Here is a 23,666-nt window from a genome sequence, read left to right as displayed (position 1 = left end):
ATGTCACAAAAGTATGCAAGTTCAAAGACACTCAAGATAATTCAAAAGCACTACTTGTGGAAGAAGAACATGAAAATGAGGAAGACCAACTTTATTAGATTGTTGCAACAAAATTAAGGAAAAATACATTTTTTTCAAGAATAATTAAGTGTTCAAACTCAAGTTGAATACACCAACTTGAGTTTGAGGGGGAATGTTGAGATTTACCTTTCTTCTATTTTGTGATTTTCATTAATGGTAGAATATTTTTATTTTTTATTTTTCAATCTAAGAATATTTTATATTATTTATTTTCTTTTAAGTCTAGGGTTTATTAATTATAGAATATTTAGTTTTATAGCCATAAGAAAAATTATCATATTTTCCTTATTTGTTCTATTCAGTTTCATGTACTCTTTTATTTGAATTCAGGAAAAGAATCAATCAAGAGTTTTCATTCAATTTCTCTGTTTAATTTTATTTCTTGTCTCTTAACTACACGTATATTGCAAACTCACTTGGAACAAACACGTGTAAAGTAAGAAGTACAATGAAAATTTCATCAAATGAAGACCAACCCATCCGGTTCTTTTTTTTCTTGCTCCTTATTGTTGATTTCTATGTATTGGTTAATTGTGAGAATTCAAAAATTATAATCGGGAAATTTAAAGACAGAAGATAAGCTGATATAATTTTGACAAAAGAATACCTAATAGAACAACACACAGAGTAAATACAAAAACTTTAATTCTCTCTGCTTCAGCACTTCGATCTTTTTCTGATATGTTCTTTTCACTATTTATTAATTTAATTTTTTGTTTTTGCCCTTTTTAGTTTTTTTATTGCTTTTTTTTTTTTTGCTTTGATTGGTTTAGGGTTTGGATTATTTTAGGAATTTTATTTTGCTGATCGTTATTGGAATTGTTTGTTTCAGTTCAGAAATACAAGTGTTTTTTAATCTTTTTTTCCATTGAAATTTGTTCTTGCCTTGTTCATAGAATTTTGCTGCTCCTACTTCATTATGTGGATCTTTTGTTTTTAATGTGCTATTCATGCTCTTTGTCGTAATATTTATCCAATTGTTACTTCATGCTCTATGACTTTATAGTTACTGGTTCAACATATGAGAGCTTGCAAAGAAAATAATTGCTACTAATTCTTAGATAATAGCATGATTATTTGATAATATTTTGCTGAATACAATTAGGAATGAATTTTATATTTAGCAACCAAACATTGATCCTTTTTGGAGAATCAAATGGTCTTCTTGAGCAGGCCTTTTATTTGGTAGGTAAAGTAATGGGGATATTTTCGAAACTCACACATAAAAAAGAAAGTACGTAAGACAAAAATAAAAGTAATTTGGACAAAAAAAGACACTTGGACAAAAAGAATCGAAGTGGCTTCTGCTGATTTGGTGTTTATTTTGGTACCTTATGAATTTTTGGAATATAATTTTTTTTTATTTTCAGCTATATTGCTCAGAATCTTTGAAAATGGTGACGGATGGGTTCTTGGTGACTAGAATTCTATTGCTTCCTCCTTAGAGTTGTTGCCCTTCTTGACATCTTGATCAATGCATTTTATTTTGTTAGGTTGTTGGATAGATCGTTGGAGGCAGAGACACAATAAAAAGGGCAGTCCGATGCACTAAAGCTCCTACCATACATAAGGTTGCTTTAGCTTTCTTTTATTGCTGCAGCCACATCATTATTTTACCCTTTTTTGGTAATAAGGATAGTAATATTATATTAGCATCATAACAAAAACTACAGAGAGACATTTAGTAGCATAGCCACCATAGTATCTGCACTAGGTGCAATATTTACAGACCATCCAGTAGAGTCTAAACCTAAACTATTAGAACTATTTACATAAGTACAAGGTGGCAAAACCCCAACAGAGTTGACACTTATAGTAGCATAGTCTTCTCTCTTATCAGCTTTCGAAAAAAGTCATCAAGTCCTGAGGAGGCATCCAAAAAGTAGTAGTAGTAGTCGTGACTAAAGTACTGGTAGATAAGCTGGATGGTAATGCGGTAGAGATGGATTTCTTCTCTAGGCCGTCAGCTAGCCTGTTCTATTTTCTCCGTAGACATAGGTGACCACTGGACTACCCAACTGTAGGAGCAGGTACCTGCAATTTAGCAAAAGTGTAGAGTTGTCAGTAGATTTGTCTACGTCTGATAGCACATGACTGAGTTATTTAGCGTCCACATTAATTTCCAAAGGTTTGAGGTTGTGCTTGATAACAAGGTGCAAGCCTGCAAAAAGGGCTAGACTTTCAAGATGAAATATATCCTGCGTAGTTGCATAAGCGGTGAAACCCATTACCCACTCCCCTTGCAATTACAGAAGACCCGGCCCAGTCCCCCAATGTTAGGTTTCGAGAGTAATGTTAGGTTTAGCATTAGATAGTTAATTTTTGGCGGGTTCCATTTGACATAAAGAGTAATAGGAATATTTGCAATCCTTGAGCTCGCCGCTAGATAACAGAACTTGATAATGGACTTTATAGCAAGGCTTGATGACGGTGCCCCAGTTTGACCTTCAAATAAACATTTATTGCGGTGAGTCCTAATGACCCATAAACCGTAAGGAAGTAGGACATTCATAGGTAGATTAGGGGGGGTTGTGCATTGGTGGGAGTTGTATCTTATCCGGATATGAGGGCATCATTAGAGTCACGAGAGGGTAAAACTAGGGAAGTCCTAGCGCCTGTCTTTATGATAATATTTTCCCAGAAGTCCATGAGGCCCGTGCATGAGGAAAACAGGTGGGGTATAGTTTCAGGCACTCCTTGGCAGCGAAGCTTGCAAGTGGGTGATTGAATACAAGAGATATAGTGTAAGTATGAAGTTGTCGGTAGCCTATTCAACTTTAATAACCACAAGAAGTATTTAATCTTAGGAGTGATGTGTAATTTCTATATCCATTTATAATCTGTTGTAACAAGGAGCCTTCTTGTCTAGGGTTCAGTTGGTTGTAACAAGATTAGACCATGAATTTGCACGTTGGGGTGAGACCTCATTTAATACAGTCATAGGTGTTAGGAAAAATAGGGAAGTGCACTGCTAGTATTTGGCTGACCGCAGCTTGGGGAAAAATAAAAGGAATACTTGACAAATTCCAAGAGTCATTAGCTCTATGGTCAGAGATATGCTTAAATTCCTCCGAATGAGTTAGAGGTCCATGAATTATGGATCTTAGGGTGGTACCAGGTTTTATCCACAGTTGATTCTAGAAATTAATTTACCTCTCGTTCGCCGGTTGCCAAATAATCCCCTTTTGACAACATTTCCATCCCAACATGAGGTTTTTCTATACTGTCGAAGTGAAAGTTGGGGTGGGGAAAAGCCTGAGGTATTTATTCCTCAGAAGAGTAGCCCAAATTAAACTCTGTGCATGAAATAATATCCACGCTGTTGAGGCCAGGAGAGTATGATTCTTAGTCTTTAGACTCTGGATGCCCAATCCTCCATCTTTCTTGGGCTTAGTAATGTTGGACCATTTAACTAGATAATTTGCTTACACGATTCGGTTGTTTCCCCAAGGAAGTCTTTTTCATATTTCTCCTTTCCCCAAGGAAGTCTTTTTCATATTTCTCCATTCTTCTAATAACTTGAGTAGGTAACTTGTTCATTTGCATTCTGTGATTAGAAAGCGTATTAAGTACAGAATTAATGAGGGTCAGACGACCCGAAGTGCTCAGAAATTTGCTTTTCCAACCCGTAAGCCGTCGCTTAAAGTTATCTAACAAGAATTGATAGTCCCCCATAGTAAGCTTGGAATTAGTGATTGGGAATCCTAAATAACTGCCCAAATTGGTCCCTTCTGTGATCCCAAAAGTAGAACAGACCTGGTGTTTAGCTATGACGAGAGTATTAGCTGAGAAAAAAAGCCTAGATTTAGCATTATTAACTTTTTGGCCCGAAGACGCATTAAACCTAGCTAGAGTCTGCACTATATTACTAAAGGATTGATCTTTTATTTTACTACAAAGGATAATATCATCCGCAAAAAAGAGATGGGATATTAAGGGTCCCTTTGGAGAAATTATGGTAGGTGACCACAATCCAATTCTTACCTGTTCGTGATACAAGTACGATCACGAAGGTAGGCATATGTGAGATATATTGAACCAGAGACTTGAAGTGTGCAAATGAAGTGCAAAGAAGGGCCTAAATAGGCTCCAAAACAGTCCACATTCTACACTCCAAGGGCGCCTAAAGTGAAGCATTTGACTAAGAGGTATTTTGGACATTTCACACTATTTTTGTAACCTACTATAAATAGAATATGTTAGGTCATTTACTACTTAGTTTTTGATGAATATTGAAAGTTGTAGACACTTAGACATTTCTCTCTTGTGAGAAAGGCCCCTATGGGCAAACATTGTAACTAGGGATTTCAACTTGAGTATGGAATCACTCGTGTTGGATTCAAGCTTGGAAATGTTGGATGCTTAGGAGATCGAGGTCCCTCTTATTCCACGTAAGAGATAGATGAATTGTAGTGTTTAGAGTTAAGGGTCCAACAGTGGAATATGCTCTTGGGTTCTTATGATTATGCCTTCATGTAGTCTATCTTTCTATCCCTTTGTTTAGTGTAATATTTTGTTGTTGTTTCTTGTGTCGTTTAAATCATTGGTTATTGTTATTGTTATCTTGTTGTTCATCTCGTGTAGCAACTATTTTCGTGTTGTTACATTTTTGTCAACTGTTAATCTTGTGTTCTTCACGTTTTGAGGCTTGTTTCCACTTGTTCTCGGGTTGTGTTGTTAAAACTAGTTTGTTGTTGGCTGATTTTGGTACTTTCCAAGTTTGTAGTGTATCATTTGGTATCAGAGCATGGCTTTATCTTATTCCTACAAGATCAAATCTTGGGCTAGCTCCCTTGGAAAAAAAAGTGAAGTGTTTTTGTGTTCTTGGCCGAATCTGGATCTTATTGTTGTCTTGGCCAAAAACTTATTTTGTACCTAGATTTGATAGTATTTTGTTTGTTTAGTTGTTTCTAAGTGTTGGTATTCTTGTTCACTAGCACTTTAAATCTATATCTAGATTTGGGCTTGAATTATTGATGTTGTTGTTGTGAACCAAAGTGTGGTCAATTGTTGTTAGTCTTGTTGTTGCGGATACACCTTGGCTATGTGTTGTTGAACATTGTTGTCCTAAGGTTGGCCATGTGGTGTTTTTGATAATTGGTGGACCAAGAACATTTTGTTGAGGTTGTAGTAGTCTTAGTCGTGTGTTGAAGCTATTGTTGTTGTGGATTAGAGTTTGTCGTGTGGTGGTGGTGTGGATCTTGGGGATTGTTGTTGAATTTTCTTGGTGATTGTTGAAGTTTTCTTGATGTTCTTCCCAACCTTCATACCTTGTTAAAATAAAGTGAAAGTTAGATCCAAAAAGGTGAAGAAAAAGGTGTGAGAACTTTGTTAGTCTTGAAAGACTTACCATCACTCACCAACTAGTCAATCACATCTTAACCACTTTGCATAAAACAAGGACCCATGTTTTGAGGAAAAGTACAAGTCAAGTCAATACTTTTTGGGTTTGAATTTCAAAGGGGCTCCAAGACTTGTATTTCCCTCCATTAACCAAATTCCACAATTTCAAAGTTGTAAATTGACCAAGACTTGAAATTGGACCAAGAAAAAATTGTTAGAAACCGCAACCAATTACGTGTTGCCACATCATCATTGTTACTGTTTACACAAAAATTTAGGCTCAAATTTTAGATTTTCTTAGTTTCTTTCTATTGTTCCGTAGTTTCATTTGATTGGTCCGAACACTAATTGACAAGCTAGTAAAATCCTACAAGATTGTAAGTTAGTTTTTTGTCCGTTTGTTCGTGTTAACGTTCTTTGTGTACTTTTATCTTTTGTGAATTCATTGTTAGTACTTGACTCAAGTCCTGCCTGCAAGATTTCGTTTGAGTTCAAATAAAAATCTATTCCGGACAAGAGTAAACTCGACCTTAATCACTCACGAAGTACAAGCCTGCTTTCAACACTTATGAAACCAAGTGTGAGGTAAAACTCGAGAGTGAGAGTGTGGTGAGGCATTTTTCAGCTAACAAGTTTGTTTGTTTTATTGTTCGTTATTATCTTTTCTTTAGGTACCATGGCTGCCACTAATCTCAATGCCACGTTTGACCGCATCACCCATAATATTGAAGACATGAAATGGCACGTTGAAAGGCTACACCAATTGGTATCCATACTTATCCCAACAAATCCAAAACCTAAGGTCCAAACACTTTGCGGTGAGAGCTTCCCGAAGAAAGTTGCTTCCCAAACTTGTGAAGGACTTTCACACCGAGTTTAAGATGAACATACTCATGAACGTCAAGGTAAAATAGCTAACTCTTACACTTTGGTGCATGTGAATGATGAACGTGTGACTAATAATCCGTTGAGTGTGAGTAGTAGCTCACCTATATATAAGTATATTAATGTCTTACCACTTGCGGATAATGTACGTATTGTGCGAGTTGATACACTAGTTGATCCAATAGATGACCGAAGTGACTCTTCTGGTAAGATCAATTTGTGTCCACCTAGTGTTAAAGCTGTTGTGTTAAATGAAAGTACATCGTCGTGTGAAATTTGTGTTGACCAACTTATGTGTAAAACTTGCCCACCACTTGAGAATATGTATGATGTGATTAATGAATCTTAAGTGAGTGAAGAAATTGAAGATGTCGGGCAAGGTAAAGGAAGTAAACCCGTGATCCTATGTTGTTGTAAAGATTCTAATGTTTGCTTGGCTCATAGAGTTAATCATGTGCTTGACAAATATGGTAACTTGAATTGTGATCCCTTTGATGTTAATGGTGGTTTGTGTCTACTCGAGGACCCTAGGGCAAATGTGTCATTGATTCTTTGGGATGTTGCTCATATCGATGCATCTATGTTTGACACACTTGTACTTAAGTTATGTGAACCACAACTTGAGGATGCCAAGTTGTATTCTTGTTTGTGGAAGGGTCCAAGGATATTAAAGGATTCTTGTCACCTTCATGGAGTTGGACAAATTGAAGTATCTTGTGGGACTCTGGGAGCATGCTTAACATCATTTGTAGAGGGAAACCGAGTTCTTAGGCAAACTACTTGTCTTGAATTAGATTGTTGCATGGTAGTTTCCCTATTTTCCCTATTGGTATGACTCCCTTGATGGAATGCCTTCCCTCGGGAAGTGGTTGGAAAAAGAGAGCTCCTACGTGCTTGCAATGTCCCTTTCCCTCTTTGTGTGTTCCTACTTGTAAGTACATCTTGGATGAGAATTGTGTCTTTGGTGCCTATCTTCACTACCTATATGCATATGATGATATTCATGGTATTGTTGGATATACATTGTATGAGAGGCATTGTTTCAATTTTTGTTCCTTATTTCTTGATGTTTATCCGAGCCCTTTTATTTGTGATATTGTACAAAGGCTTTTCATAATTAAAACAAAGGATCTTTAGTTGTACTTCAATTGTGTACCACCATGGCATGATAATGCTAATTATTTATTTTGCTAACTCTAACCCTCATGCCATGAGGATGTGTGCTTGTTTGTTTCCTTTTTGATTTTGCAAGGTATGGATTCGAGGTCGAATTCTTTTCAAGAAGGGGAGGATAATATGAGTACGACCACGAAGGTGGGCATAAATGAGATGTATTGAACCCGAAACTTGGAGTGTGCAAATGAAGTGCAAAGGAGGGCCTAAATAGGCTCTAAAATAGTCCACATTCTACCCTCCAAGAGAGCCTAAAGTGAAGCATTTGACTAAAGGGTCTTTTGGACATTTCACACTATTTTTGTAACCTACTATAAATAGAATATGTTAGGTCATTTACTAATTAGTTTTTGATGAATATTGAAAGTTGTAGACACTTAGACATTTCTCTCTTGTGAGAAATGCCCCTATAGTCGAACATTGTAACTAGGGATTTCAACTTGAGGGTGGAATTACTCGTGTTGGATTCAAGCTTGGAAACATTGGATGCTTGAGAGATCGAGGTCCCTCTTGTGCCACGTAATATAGGTGAATTGTAGTGTGTAGAGTTAAAGGTCCAAGAGTGAATATGCTCTTGCGTTCTTAAGATTATGCCTTCATGTAGTCTATCTTTCTATCCCTTTGTTTGGTGTAATCTTTTGTTGTTATTTATTGTGTTGTTGAAATCATTGGTTATTTTTATTGTTATCTTGTTGTTCACCTCATGTAGCCACTATTTTCATGTTGTTACATCTTTGTCAACTTGTTAATCTTGTGTTCTTCATATTTTGGTGCTTGTTTCCACTTGTTCTCGGGTTGTGTTGTTAAAACTAGTTTGTTGTTGGCTGATTTTGGTACTTTTCAAGTTTGTAGTGTATCAGTTCGTCTATAGCTCTTGACTACCTTTTCATGCACATGACAAAAATGTACGGTGACAAAGGATCGCCTTGTCAGATTCCTCTTGTTGGGTAGAAAACAAGCAAGGCGTTCCCATTTAGAAGAATAGAGATTGCAGACGTGGTAATGCAAGACATGATCAAGTTGACAAGGTTATGAGGAAATCTAAATAGAGGAGTGTTTCCCGTATGAAGGACCACTCTAATTGGTCCAAAGTTTTTTCTAGATCTATCTTGATGAGAACATGAAAATCTCTTCCTTTAGTATGCTTGAAATAGTAGAGGATTTCTTGCACTACTATTGCATTATCAGCTGTCCATCTATTTTTTTAGAAAACTAGCTTGAATCGGGCCTATTGTTAGAGGCAATAAAGGCTTGATCCTATTCATAATTATTTTAGTAATAATTTTATAAATGATGTTGCAAAGACTTATAGGTCGGAACTGCGAGGTAGTAGAAACCCCGGATATTTTAGGAATTAAACACAAGTAAGTCAGATTTATTTTGTCCGGGATGCGGTAATTTGAGAACACTTGTTCACAAAAATTAAACACAGAATCTCCTACTAAATGCAGGTGTTTCTGGTAGAAGAAAGGATGTATGCCATCTGGACTCAGCGCTTTGAAAGGTTTAAAAGAATAGACAACATGAACTACCTCTTTACGAAGTAAAGGGGTTACAAGAGCTCCAATCCTATCCGGAGGAATAACACAAGAGGTAGCTGTAGCATATGACAAGATAAAGGTATTGAGGTCAGTTGAATAGAGGGCTTCGTAGAAATCTACAATGTCGTCCTGGGTAAGATGGTCTTCGCTTAACCAATTACCTACGTGATCTCTTAAGCTAGTAATACGGTTCCTTCTCCTCCTTTATAGAGTAGACATATGGAAAAACTTAGTGTTTGCATCGCCGTTGTTTAACCATAAACTTATGGATTTTAATTTCCAGAAATCCTCCTCCATAATTAAATATGTTGGTAGTCCATTTGGAGGATTTCTTCTAGAGTCTGAAGGACACTCTAGTTGGGTAGTGAGGGGATCTCTGAAGGCTCTCTAGGCGCGCTAGTAACCTTCTCTTTTTTGCAAAAACTAGTTACCAATAGCCCCTGCAAGGCACGGACCCAACAAATATTTTTTTAAAATTTATTTTAATTATTTTGATTTATAATATTTTAAAATATATAATAATTTTTTTTAGATATTTTAAGCTGTTAATTATTGTAATTTATAATACTTTTTCTATAATTTTCAAATAATATATATTGCTCTAGTAGTTTAAATTTTTGTGGCATTGATAGATCAATTACATTTTTTAAATAATTTAACTTTTAAATTATTGTGATATATAATATTTTTTCTTCTATTCCAATTTAAGTGTCATAATGCTTAGATGAACATAATAATTAATTATGGGTGATATGATGAAGTTACAATTGAAATAGTGAAGCAGTCATGTCTTAATGACTCACAAGAACAAATTAGAAGTGATACAACAAAATTAATATAAAAGATACTTGTGAATTTTTTTTTGATTAACTTATCATTTTGTATCTTTTTTATCAAATATTATTAATTGATATAATGCTTAAATGGTTATAATAATTAATTAGGAGTGGCATAGTAAAATCATGATTAAAATAACGAACAGACATGCCTAATTAGAAATGATACAACAAAATTACTATACAAAAATACTTGCAAAAATAAATTAAATGGGTCTCATATAAAACGTCAAGTAAATTTAATATTAAATATTATTAATTTTTTAATATTTCGATGACTTTATAATAATTTTTTAATATTTAGATGACTTATAATAATTAACTATGGGTGATACAGTCAAATTATGAGTGAAACAGTTGAAGCAGTCATGTCATAAATATCTATTTTACTTTTTTATTAAATATTATTTATTTTCTAATACATAAATAACTTATAATAATTAATTAGAGATGACATAATAAAATTATAAAGGAAGCATTATGAAGCAGGAAGGAGAAGCAGGTATGTTGACGGAGACTTGCCTGCTTCTCCCCCTCATTCCCTCTTATAAGACATAACTAGTGGGAGATTACCCGTGCTGTGCACGGACCCAATGAGTTGGTAGTGAAACTTGAATGTATCACTAATTGTATTGATAGAGGCAATGTGAAATTTAGAGATGAAGTTACGCTTACAAAAGACTTCAAAGAAAGTAACTAAAATTCAAGTGCAGACTTCACATCATTAAAGCTAATTAATTTATTTCCCTTTCCGCGCTTTGCTCTGTATTTCCTACTACGTTCTTTTGTACCACCTGCGCTGCAGTTTTTGCTGCTCACTGATCTTTGTACTCTTTGTTAACGTATCCTGGAAGACAATATCTTGCATCAATATCTCTATCTTATATCAACATCTGCTTCCAAGTAAGTTATTAACAGGACATGAATAATTTTTTTTCCTTTGCTAAGATTTCTGCAGTAAAGTAAGAAGAGGTTGTAGGCAAACCCAACATAATTCAGGAAGCAGATGCTTTTGCATTGATGAGTGCTCTTGTAGTAAGATATGATATACCTATAACGTCGTTCTTCCAAAAAATTGAAGTGGAGTTTGAGACTTTCTACACAATATGTTTTTAAAGAATAGGTATCAAGAAAGCAACACTTTTGAACAATGAAGAAAAGATTAGATAAATATTTGTTTAAGATTTATAGACAGGAGATACTCATTACATCTAAACGTCGTCATAATGTTGTAGCTACAACCAAGGAAACATTCTGCATTGTCAAAACTATATAATAATGAAGCTGGAATAAGCTACAGTCCATATTAGAGCATGCAGGATAACTACGCAGGTTCTTCTATTAATACAGCAGCTAAGTTAATGTCAAAACTTAGTGCGATGGACTCCTGCAACAAATTGTGTGTGTACAACAACAACAATATACTTAGAGTAATCCCACAAGTGAGGTCTCTAGAGGAAAGAGTGTACGCAGAGCTTACCAGTATGTTGTGGAGATAGAGAATTTGTTTGTGACAGACCCGCAGCTGAAGCAACCCATAACACAATAATTACACGTTATTTGTGATGACCATTTACAGGGTATACAACATAGTGGTTTTGATAAATGATGATTCGATGAGATCATCTCTGACAACAAGAATAAGTAATCAAGAACTTTGAGGGGAGAGAGACAGACAGATAAGGAAGTTCTTTCAATTAAAGTTACAGAAGTAGATACCAAACATACTATTTATATTTAGTCAGGAGGAGTAATACTCTTTCATGTGATTATGTTAACACACACAGAAAAGTGAAATGCAAGTAAATGAAAATAACCAGAGAAATATCGACAAGAAAATTTACTAAAGCAGGAGAATCTATCTATCTACTATCATCTCTCTTTCTCTCTCTCTCTCTCTCTATATATATATATATATATATAAAGAAGCTTGAACCTGCTAACACTGGAATATCAGTGGAAAATTCTGTAACTTTTTATCTATTTAATCAACTTAAATATGTGATTTTATAAGAAAATGACAGTATGATGCAGGAATACACTCTAGTTGGCAGAACAAATAACGAACAAGTCAAGAGAAATTGATGTGGCTTAGTTCATGTTGATCAGATTTAGAAAGAAAAGAACTTCTTTTTTAATGAAAATATAGATCAAATAATAAATTCAAATTGGAACCCGCATTAAAAAAGACACATAAAAATCAGTATCTGCATATATCTAATCTGGTATCTCATGGATGAAGAACTTACCAATTTCCTCAAGCTCCTCCCTAATTTTTCCAAGCTCAGCAACATAAGAGAACTTAGCATTGATATTTCTCTCTAACTACTAAGGAAGTTTCTTATTATGTGCTCTTCAAACATGAGCACCTGGCTTATGAATTGCATAGCCTTCATATAAGGATTTTCCTCCCTTTCCTTCCTTCTTCTTTGCGATCTTCAACGCTCTCAATTCCTTTGAATTTAGGGTTTTACCTTGTAATTTTCCAATGCAAATTGATTGTCTAGTGGAGTATTTCTTGCACTAAAATTTTCAATTAGAACGTCTGAAGCGAGAGGACTCCATGTGGGAAGACCAATTCCATAGTTGTTATACAGAGAGAGGTACTCACATTCGACCTGGAACCAATCAATGAGGTCAATGTATTGTTAGACAAAAGACATATGATAATAATAAAGGGAAACTGTACATTATTTTTCTTCTTGTTTTAAACCTTGGAAGCCATCATAATCAGACAACAACAACATATAAAGCCATTAAGGTCTGGCCTACTTTTATTATTTTAATATTTAATATAGTAAAACACAATGTTTCCATCATAAGTCTAAGCAAATTCATTTAGAACAGTAACACATATTTCTTAATCATGAATAACTCAAGAATTTCTTATATGCATTAATCTATATTTAAGCATGTTTCATAACAAAATAATATTTATCTATAAAGATAAAATTAAGGTACTCTATAACAACAAGGTCTAAAAGTGTTGTATTATGTGACATGCAATCAAACTCCATAGAGTAAATTCATTTGAAGAAGGAAATGATTCCCTAAAGATTTAAGTAAGATTGCACCTTTGCATTATTTCATAAGAAACCAGACAGCCAAGATTCTCTTTTGCATTAGCAGCGAACAAATCAAAATATAGGATAGAAACTTTTTAAAGTTTCAAGAAGGCTGGAAGGGAGTAATTAGAGGCAGATTTAGGGTGAGATATGATCCAACTCAGTGGCTGGGCCTATTACTCTCGATTCGAAACAAGCATTTAAATGTATACATATAATAAACTTATGCTGAGAGTCCAAATAACGGATAATAAAGTAACCAACTTCCATAAGTAAGGAATCCAAAACAACTATATGTAGTCAACGAAACAGTAAAAGTCATCACCGAGGAGAACTCACAGAGACTATCGAGTCAGAAACTTCTGAGGTTGGGAATTTCTTTACCAAAGACACTGTAAGGTAGAGTACAAACATTAAAATTCGGTGGCAATTACAGCAGAAATGTTTGTTTAATACGAAAACACTCAAGCGATGAAATCGAATACGAAAACACTCAAGTGGTGAAATCGAAAACTAAAACATTCAGGCACGAAAACAATATAAACATCTAAATAACACAATTTTTTCACAGAAAACACCTAATAGTCCATTTGTTTCTACAAGGTCAAAATTACATAGTATTAATTTGGTGGACATATGCATTAAGCTGACAGATTATTTAACCCTTTTTTTAGAACCACAGTTGCTATACAAATAAGGCCTTCTGGGTTGGTTCGCCAAGGTACAGGCAACTCTAGACACCTAAATCGTCACACAACAATAACTGCAGCAGTAACAATACTGGAAATTCTGTGCTAATTGAAGAATTTTCTCAAACACCTTCAAAACAAATAAATTTTTTGTGTAGAAATTGTAACTCTTATCAAATATGTTTCTATAGAAAGCCTGACTCAATGAAGAATTTTGTCAAACACCTTCAAAACAAATAAACTTTCCGGCTAAAAACTATAACTGCTATGAAACATGTAAGCTGATGTACAAGGAAACACAAATCAAGGGAAAAATATAAAGAATGAGAAGGTGGAGGAAAAAATTGTTACAACTGTAGCTGAGAAAATCCCACAGAAAACAATGACTATGCGACTAAAAAATCAGTACCGACCTGTGTAATTCCAATCGAAATCTATTCAGATAAGCAATGAATAAAGAAACGAAGGTGAAGAGAGAAAGGCAACAAAAGTAGCAGTGCACGCATCATATGTAAAGCAAGATTACCCAGATAACCAACGAAATGACCAAAATGCCCCTTATGTAGTGACACAGACATGTCGATGAGGAGGCCTGTGCTTGGCCCAACTCCCTCTTATATAACAAGGGAATATTGCCAAAGACATGCTTATTCCATAATAGGACATTTTTAGTAAAGAGTTCTAAGGTGGGTATAAAGACATTATTCGAGGCTTCCCATGCCACCAACACGATTTCTGAAATTTGGGGTGCAATGTCTAAATATTTTCAAGTCGAAAAGGTTTATTCTGAATGCGCCAAGTAGGGTTTAGTTTTAGAAGAAGCGGGCTATGATCCGATTGGACCCTCAAAAGGTAGACTGTGGTCTCTTCGAGAAAAGGGTGGAGTCATTTATAGTTACAAACAACTCTATCTAAACGTTCCAGAATAGTATTACCCCTTTTTCTTTTATTACTACATGTATACTTACTGCTTGAATAGCCAGGGTCTATCTTTTTGCAGTAGTTCAAACAATCCATAAATCTATTAGTTCTTCCCATGTTCGGCGTATTCCCACCAAAATTTTCCGAATTAAATAGGACCTCGTTAAAATCACCACCTATGATCCAAGGCCCATTATTAGTGTCTTCAACTTTCTGTAAATTACTCCACAAGCGATGTCTATCAATTAGAATATTATTCGCACAAATGGCAGAGAACATTTAAGGAAAGGTACGCAAAATTGTGCGTTCAAGTTCTGATGGATCAACCGCCGAAGATTTGGTCATTAAACAAGAATGTGCCCCCATTACCCACCAACTCAGAAGTTAGGCCTCCAGGAGAGCCCAACGGAGAAGACAAACACTATTCTAGAAATAGATTTGGAATGGAAGATAGTGCAATTCAAATCAAGATCGCGACGTCGGCCTACTATCCATAGAAATTTGGGAATAATAACGACTGAGAATCTAAATGGCAAAGGTAAGTTTTTGAAAACTATGACTTCAAGGGACTTGTCGACGGCGGCGGTGAGAACCCTAGGAAATTTAGCCCTAACAAATACCTCTACTCCTGCCTCTTTAAAATCCTCAATAACAAACCAGCGAAAGAAAGTGAAGCTCGAAAATAGGAAAGGCCCTATTCAGTGTGACCTCACCATTCCTCCTAATAATTACTATTATATATTAGAGACAATCTGCTTTGATAGTCCTCACAAAATTTTTTAACTTAATTTTAATCTTTTTAATTAATTACTTTTATGTCATAATTTTATCTTTTATAGTAATTAAATTAATTTCTCAATCCTATATTATTGTGACATTTGGTTGATATTGATAAAGTTACTTGGGGGTTTGGGCTACAGGTGACAAAAGAGTTTTAAAATGAGGTGTAGGTGACACAAGTCTTAATTATTAGGTGGAGGTGACAATTACTTTATTATGGATTAAGAAAGTTGGGGAAGTTTGAAAATAATCCACAAGTTTTTAAATTTACACTTTGATCCAAATGTTAGCCTATATAACGGAAAACGGTGGGAAAAAAGGCGTCTTTCTCTCTCTTCTCACCCTTTGTTGATTTCTCTCTCTTAGCGATTTTTGTTGTTCATTATTGCTGCTGCTTCATTCATCATCTTCTGCTTCATTATCATCATCTTCTACTTCATTATCATCTTCATCTTGTTCTTGTTGACCATTTTTTGTTGTTGTTGTTACCACTACTATTGCTATTTGACCAATTTCTTAGGTTAAATTTTATTTCTAACATCACTTTTTACTTTGGCATTACTTCATAGGAGACGTTGGTAAGTCAAATTATGATTTTTAGTTGAATTTGTCATCTGGGTAACTGCTATTGTGTTGTTGTTTTCCAACAATGGATAGAACCCAATCATGAATCCAACATAAAATCCATTTGTTTAAATAGATAAATCATCTGTTACGACAGATGAGACATCTGTTTCAAAGGAAGACTGATATGTTGGATTTATGTTTAAATAGATGGCTCATCTGTTGCAATATTTGACATATATGTTGCAACAAATTAGTTACCTGTTGCAACAGAACCTGAACACGATTCCAACATAGGTTACAACAGATTAATAACCTGTTGCATCAGGTAAGTCATCTGTCGCAACAGGTTAATTATCTGTTGCAACTGTCACTCATCTATTGGAATCAACTTCAAAGGTAATTTAGTTATAACATCAATTCCAACAGGCGATTCATCTGTTGTAATAGATATTCAAACCCGTAACATGAATCCCAACAAGTAAGAATCTGTTGCGACTCATCACTTAACTGTTGCAACAGATAACACATCTATTGGGATTCATTCACGGTACTATGAAATCACTATCAATTTTTTTTAACAAATGACTTTATTTAGGTACCACTAATGGAGGGATTAATAACAATAGGAGTGGATTGTCATGGTCATTGGGTTGAAAAGAGCAATCAATATGTATGGCGTTGGAAGGAGGATGAAATGCTAGAGACGATAGCTATGACAGTCCAAAGTGATGTTTCATATAATGATTTTGTGAACTTAATCATCAGGTTTTGTGGACTGAATTATCAACCGAAAGAATTATCCATCAACTACATACACAGCTCCTTTGAAAATCAGAGGGTACTGCCTTTCAAGATAACCGATCAGGTTCGGTTGCGTTCTTATCTAAGTGATTCAATCAGGCTGGTGTTAAGGGTGTACATGGTTGAAAAGATGAGAGAGAATGAGAACCAGAACGTAGAAGAAGAAGAAGAAGAAGAAGAAAAAGAAGACTTCTTTGATGATAGGTTGGATGATCTAGATATGAATATTCCAGATGATGATCAAACACCTACACCCGTTGATGCGACCAATACGATGTGCAGTTCTTCTCAATCTACACAATCTGGAAATCTTCAAGACGATGGGACCGACTTTTTTATTGGAATGTTATTCAAGGACAAGAATGAACTATCTAACACTTTGTTTATTTCTTGCATGAAAAAAGATTTCAGAATAAAGAAGGTGATTAATTCGAGCAGTGTCTTTTGCTTCAAATGTGCTAATTCAAACTCCAAGTGGTGGTTGAGAGCGGTGAAATACGCAAGTTCTGATAGATCCGTCATTCATAAACATGAAAAGCATCACACATGTGGTTAGGAGCACATCTCGGGCCAAAATCCTTATGCTACGGCAAAGGTCCTCGGTGAATATTTCAGGAGTAGTTTCCTCGATGGCAAAGACCCTTCAACAAGGCTTATGGCCAATCAACTCCTTACGGATTTGGGTGTCCTGGTCAGTTATTGGAAGGTATATACAGCCATGGGGATTGCCAAAGACCTGGTTCGGGGGACACTCGATCATGGGTATGAAGTCTTGGATGCTTACCATTACATGATTGAGTCCACAAATCCCAGAAATAAGACGGCATTGCATCTGGATGAAAACGGAAGGTTCAAGTACTTTTTTGTATCCTATGGTGCTTGGGTTCAAGGTTTTTGACATTTGAGAAAAGGCATAGCCGTCGATGGTACCTTTTTGAGGAGCAGGTATAATAGAGTTCTACTAGCGGCGGTGGCACAGGATGCAAAGAATCACATCTTTCCTAACGTTTTTTATGTAGCGGACAAGGAATGTGATGCCTCTTATGGATTATTTTTGAACAACTGCGACGCTGCATCGAAGATACCGAAGAGTTGTGTTTTGAATCGGATAGGCATCCAAGCATTCCAAAGATGGGTTCACTTTTCTTCACTTCAGCTTACTTTGGTTGTTGCATTAGGTATCTTGGAGAGAACATTCGAAACAACTATCACAATGAAAGGGTCGTCACCCTTTTTTATGGTGCAGCTAAAACATATAGTAGAGAGGAGTTTTTAGACCATTTCAATCAAATAGCGGATGTGAATCCCAAGGTAGAAGAATTTCTTGCACGTGTCGGTTTTGAGAGATGGAGCTGGACATTCTGTCCAGCAAATAGGTACATTCTTATGAATTTAATGTCTTGTTTGATTTACAAGTTTAGTTTGATGTCGTACTAAGTGATTCTTTTCTATAGGTACAATATTATGACATCAAACATAGCTGAATCGGTGAATTCATTATTTGGCGATGAAAGAGAATTTCCCATCAAGGCTATGTTTGAAAAAATAAGCAAGAAATATAGCGATTTTTTTAACGAAAGGCATGTGCAGTTCAAGTGCCCAGAAAAAAGAACCCGATTTGTTCTCAAAATCGAAAAGTAAATATCAACGAACATCAATTTGGGGAATAGTTTATTCTCTCATAAAATAGCAGATTACAAATTTTGTATCACCGGTCATGGTGATGCTGCCACGATCGATCTTCAAATAAGATCTTGTACGTGTAGAGTTTTTGACTTGGAAAAAATACCTTGTCCACATGCTATGGCAGCCATTTGAGCTCAATACGGCCATAAATATGGACCTGAAGTTTACGAGCACTCCTCTCAATATTATTCGGTGGAAAAATATGAAATGGAATATAGTGGGCATATTACTCCGGTGCCTCCTGAAGAATCTTGGGTTGTTCCAGTAGAGCTTATGGGGAGATTAATACCTCCTCCATATATTGATCCGAGCACTATCAAACTGGGAAGAAAGCCATATAAAAGGAGGCATGGAGTTGGAGAATCATTTTCATCAAGAAGAAACAAGTGCTCCATATGTAAGTGCGCTGGCCACAAAAGAACTACATGCCCGAATCATAATCCACCATGATCGTTGTAATTGCAGAAACTTGTGTTGTTGTTTGTTTCTTTGATTGTTGTGGACTTTTATATATTTAACTCATTGTTGTGAACCTAATGTTATCATTTATTATATATAAAATATTTTTTTTAAATAACTTGTGCATCAATAAAATGAGGTAAAACATGAACTTAAATAATATAGCAGACCACAATTATTCTCAACAGTTGCACAAACAACTGGAATGCTTTCCTCCAACATATGAAAATCTATCGAAACAGATGGATAATCTATTGAAACCCAACAGATGACCAATCGGTTCCAACCATTGATAGAACTCAAAAGCCAAAATTGCTAGTGCTACTGAATTCAACATTGCCTTCAACCGTCGACATGTTAACATGTATTAGATTAGAAGAAAACAAAATGAAAATTGAATAGGAATTAAATCGCCAAAGTCTGACTAAAAGTAAATTTTTCATTAAATGAAAAATAAAATACATTAGGTATAGATCCAACATAGAAAAATTAAAATATATACGCTAAAATAAAAAATACATTCTAATTATTATTATCATCATCATCATTAATGACATCTGGCTAATCAACTCGCAGTAGCAGGGCTCTCATCATCCTCTGCATCTCTCTGAACACTATCGCTCTCACAGCGACCAACTCGCTCTGCAGGTCATTAACCTGCCTTTGAAGTTCTCGCATTGTGTCGCGTAAAATAGCAATGTCTGAAAAAGGATCAGTCATATCTAGAACACGCATGAATTGACAAATATAAAGAAAAATGTTCACAATGTAATACAACGTATACGACCAACTGATAAATTTACACAAAAAAAAACTTACCTCAACGAGAAAGGAATATGCTCTTTGAAGAGAAGTGGTTGAAGATGTCACACAAAAGGAAAAAATGCAAGAAATAAATAGAGTTGAATGAAGATTGAGGGACCTATAATATAATCTGGACGTGTCAGGCCAAAAGTCAGGACTGTTCAGCTCCATTGTATTAATTACATTCAAACTGGTGGCATTTTATTTTCTGTGAAAAGTCGCGACTTTTTCTTTTACACTAATTACTTCTTACCTTTTCATAGCAGTTTGAGACTCGATAAAAGCTGTTATTATTGAGCTGTTGCAACAGATCGTCTAGTATTTTTAATAGATTTAGCATCTGTTGCAACAGATGGATGAATTAAATGTGCAATAGACGGCTGTCAAAACATATTTACCATCTGTTGCAATAGATGGTTTGTACATGCAACAGATAATACATAAGTTGCATCAGATGTCTTATTTGTTGCAACAGATGAACAGTATGTATAAATTGGAGGAGATGTTTTGATATCTTCTGACAGCTGATTCATTAGTTTCAGTTTCAATTTATGGATTATTCGATTCATTAGCTATTTTGAATGTGTGAGATAAAAATTCTTCACCTCTTTTTAATAGTCCCTCCATTACGTATTAGTTGGGCCCCATGGGCTTGGCACACCAATTAATAACATATAAATTAGGTGATTGTTTTACCAAATTGGCCTTATTAATTATGATTAGAAAGTATAAATGTGAATAATATACTTTATGTAGTCATTTAATAATAGGGGTAATCTTGAAAGAATATAATAAAATTCTATTGATTTTATAAATAGGAAAACTAAATTGAAACAAACATTTTTAGAAAGAAGTAATCACATGCGTGCAGATTAATTAAAAAAAAGTCAGGTCTATCGCAACAGATTTATCATCTGTTGCAACATATAGATTATCTTTTATGACAGATGGACCATATGTTTGGAGGAGATGTTTTGATTTCTTCTAACAGCTGATTTATCAGTTGCAACAGATGGAGATCTCGATTTATCAGCTATTTTGAATGTGTTAAGATAGAAAGTCATGACTCTTCACACCTCTATTTTAATAGTCATCATATTCGAGTAGATGAATAAACAACACTGACATGCCCTGATGGGGTAGGAAGAATAAGATGCGTGCAATGGATCCCATTTTCATGCGTGCGAGTTATATATATTATTGATCAGGCTACTGTGAAGACACATAAAGTGCAATGATTTTGTGAATACGGTTTTTTATCGATGATTAGACACTGATCCTTCAAACAAGATCCTGAATTGTACAGTTTAGTTTGATAGGTGCGAACTGATAAGGACGAAGCGTTTCAAGATGGTGGTGTCGATACCTCGTTACAATTTAACGACATAATTCATGCACATGTTTTTGTGTCAAGTTTGTAGAAGGGTTTAAATTTTTGGCGGCAGTGTAAATATCCAATAGTGATTGGACCAGTTTTAATGGCACAATGGACTTCTTGAAAGGCCTCCGAAGCCTCGCAATACAGCAAACAACGATAGAACCAATAAAAATTCCCCTGGTCCAAATTTATATGGATGGATTGGTGGAGGAGACTATTATACAACAGAAGGTGTTTGGGAGAAAACCTGTGCGGGAAGAGGGAGGTTGAGAAGGCCATATATCATCTTAGTACTTATTTAAGAGGATACACAGGGTCAATTCCTCTTGAACATTCTTCTTTTTCTTCAACGACTGATGGATTTTCATTTTTGAATACACTTTCACATTCACATCTCATCCAATTTTTTCATTTTTCATGTCAATTTCATAAGCTAATTTTGCTATACTTTCCTTCCGACCCTGTGTATCCTCTTAAACAAGTACTACTATGATATATGACCTTCTCAACCTCCTTCTTCCCGCACAGGTTCTTGTTTCAAAAATTAATGTCTAATAGGTAAAAAACAAACATTCACAAAATGATTGTACTGGATGTGTGTTTTCATGATAGGTTGATCAGTAATACATACCTCCCACATATGAAGTAGTTCCATTTGCAAGTAGCTTATTCCTCCAAACCCATCTTTACTCTAGCCTTTAATGCTGGCCAGGCGAAAGTGGATCCAATTTCACTTTCTTTTGTCTGCAAACAAGAGAAATACATTTAATGTCAAACAAGAGAAGAACAAAAAGAACATTACAAAAGGGTAACACAAAATTGAGTGAATCAACAGATGACCAATATGATGTAATAGATTACCCATTTGTTCAACCGATGAGGCATCGTTTGCAAAGGATGGATGACATGTTGCAATAGATGGGCCATCTTTTGGAATAAATCAAATCAGCCTTGCTACTGGTTTGATTTCTTCAAAAAGTTGCTCCGTCTGTTCCAACAGCTGATTCATCAGTTGCAACAGTTGAGGAAACTGTTGCAACACCACCACCAACAGCATCAACAACAAAAAACAAATAAAACAACACCATATGTTCCAACACCATCCATAACACAAACATCACATGTTCCAACATAACTACTACCCCTAACAACAGCACCACCAAAGTACCAAATAAAAGACATAAAAAACTATACTGATAACAAGGTTTTTTAAGTTCTCCCAACAGATGACTTTTTTTGCATATTTTAATAAAAACAACGGTTCGTTCATTCAAGACTTAAAAGTCACCTTTCCTTCAATTTTCTAAATAAATAGCAAACTGGTAATGGGTAAATCATTGATAGAAATAGATGTAAATAACTAATTTAAATGACATACAAAGAAGAAGACGAGATGAAAAGAGCAACTTTGAACCATAACTGTAATGTCAAAAAAGCAAACGGATCAGAACATCTAGTTCAGTCAAGAAAAGATATTGATTGGTCGAGATCCCAAAGGATTCTCATCCGAAAGAAGAGAAAAAAGAGAGGAAAAAAGGAAACAACAAAGATAATTGAGAATAAAGAATAAAGAAGAGTTATGAGTTGAGTCTAGTCTAGACTACTTTATGGCTGAAGGAGAGAGAGTTCTAGATATGGGGGGTTTTAAATATTCATTAATAACTCTTGAGGGGCACGAGGAGACGGTGACATTGAAAAGACCAGATAAGACTACTCACTCAGGAGATTTTTGAGTTATCAAAGTTGTACCGAGTAATATTTTTTACCGCCTTAGTATTTAAACTATTTTATCTCAGACAAGAAATACCTAAATTGCTTTACAAAAAAAAGGATCAAAAAAAATTTAAGTGCAACAGATGACTTAATCTGTTTGATAGTTTACAACAGATTCATGATCTGTCACAACAAATGACGTAATCTGTTTGATAGTTTACAACAGATGCGTAATATGTTGCAACATATTACCTAATCTATTTGATTTGATCCAAAATAAAAGACATATATTGCAACATGTTGAACATTTATTTATATATAATTTCAATTGAGTTCATATGTTAGACTAAAAATTTAATTGAATGTGAGTTCTCATAGGGTCAAATACAACTTTAATTGAGTCTTTTGGCAATTTTATGATGAGACGGTACTGCGTTCCTCCGACCAGAGTCATCGATCGATCACTCTGAGCCGAGCCGATTCTTACTACCTCATATATTAGACTAATACCTTAATTGATTAATCTAGGACTAGGGTACTAATACCTTGATTAAATAATCTAGGACTAGGAGTGAGTTCTCATAAGGTCAACTACAACTTCAATTGAGTCTTTTGACAATTGCATGATGAGACGGTACTGCATTTCTCCCGACTAGAGTCATCGATCGATAACTCTAAGTCGAACCAATTCTTACTACCTCATATGTTAGTCTAATACCTTAATTGATTAATCTAGGACTAGGGTACTAATACCCTAATTGAATATAGGATCAACTACAACTTCAATTGAGTCTTTTGTCAATTGCATGATGAGACGGTATTGCGTTCCTCCCGACCAGAGTCGGCGATCCATCACTCTAAGCCGAACCAATTCTTACTACCTCATATGTTAGACTAATACCTTAATTGATTGATCTAAGACTAGGGGTGAGTTCTCATAATGT

The 23,666-nt window shown here is 35.2% G+C and overlaps 1 long non-coding RNA gene across 1 annotated transcript; it reads left to right on the top strand.

The window, feature by feature from the left end:
- Positions 1–540: 540 nt before the first annotated feature.
- Positions 541–8,035, top strand: LOC107870310. Its single transcript, XR_001674091.2, has 3 exons — positions 541–708; positions 1,575–1,652; positions 6,096–8,035. It is a non-coding gene; the product is annotated as an uncharacterized LOC107870310 (long non-coding RNA).
- The last annotated feature ends 15,631 nt before the right edge of the window (positions 8,036–23,666 follow it).

The sequence above is a fragment of the Capsicum annuum genome, chromosome 5, assembly GCF_002878395.1.
Source record: "Capsicum annuum cultivar UCD-10X-F1 chromosome 5, UCD10Xv1.1, whole genome shotgun sequence".
In the NCBI taxonomy this organism is placed as follows: Eukaryota; Viridiplantae; Streptophyta; class Magnoliopsida; order Solanales; family Solanaceae; genus Capsicum; species Capsicum annuum.
The sequence above is the reverse complement of the archived record's forward strand: the minus strand, read 5'-3'. Positions and strand labels throughout refer to the sequence as shown.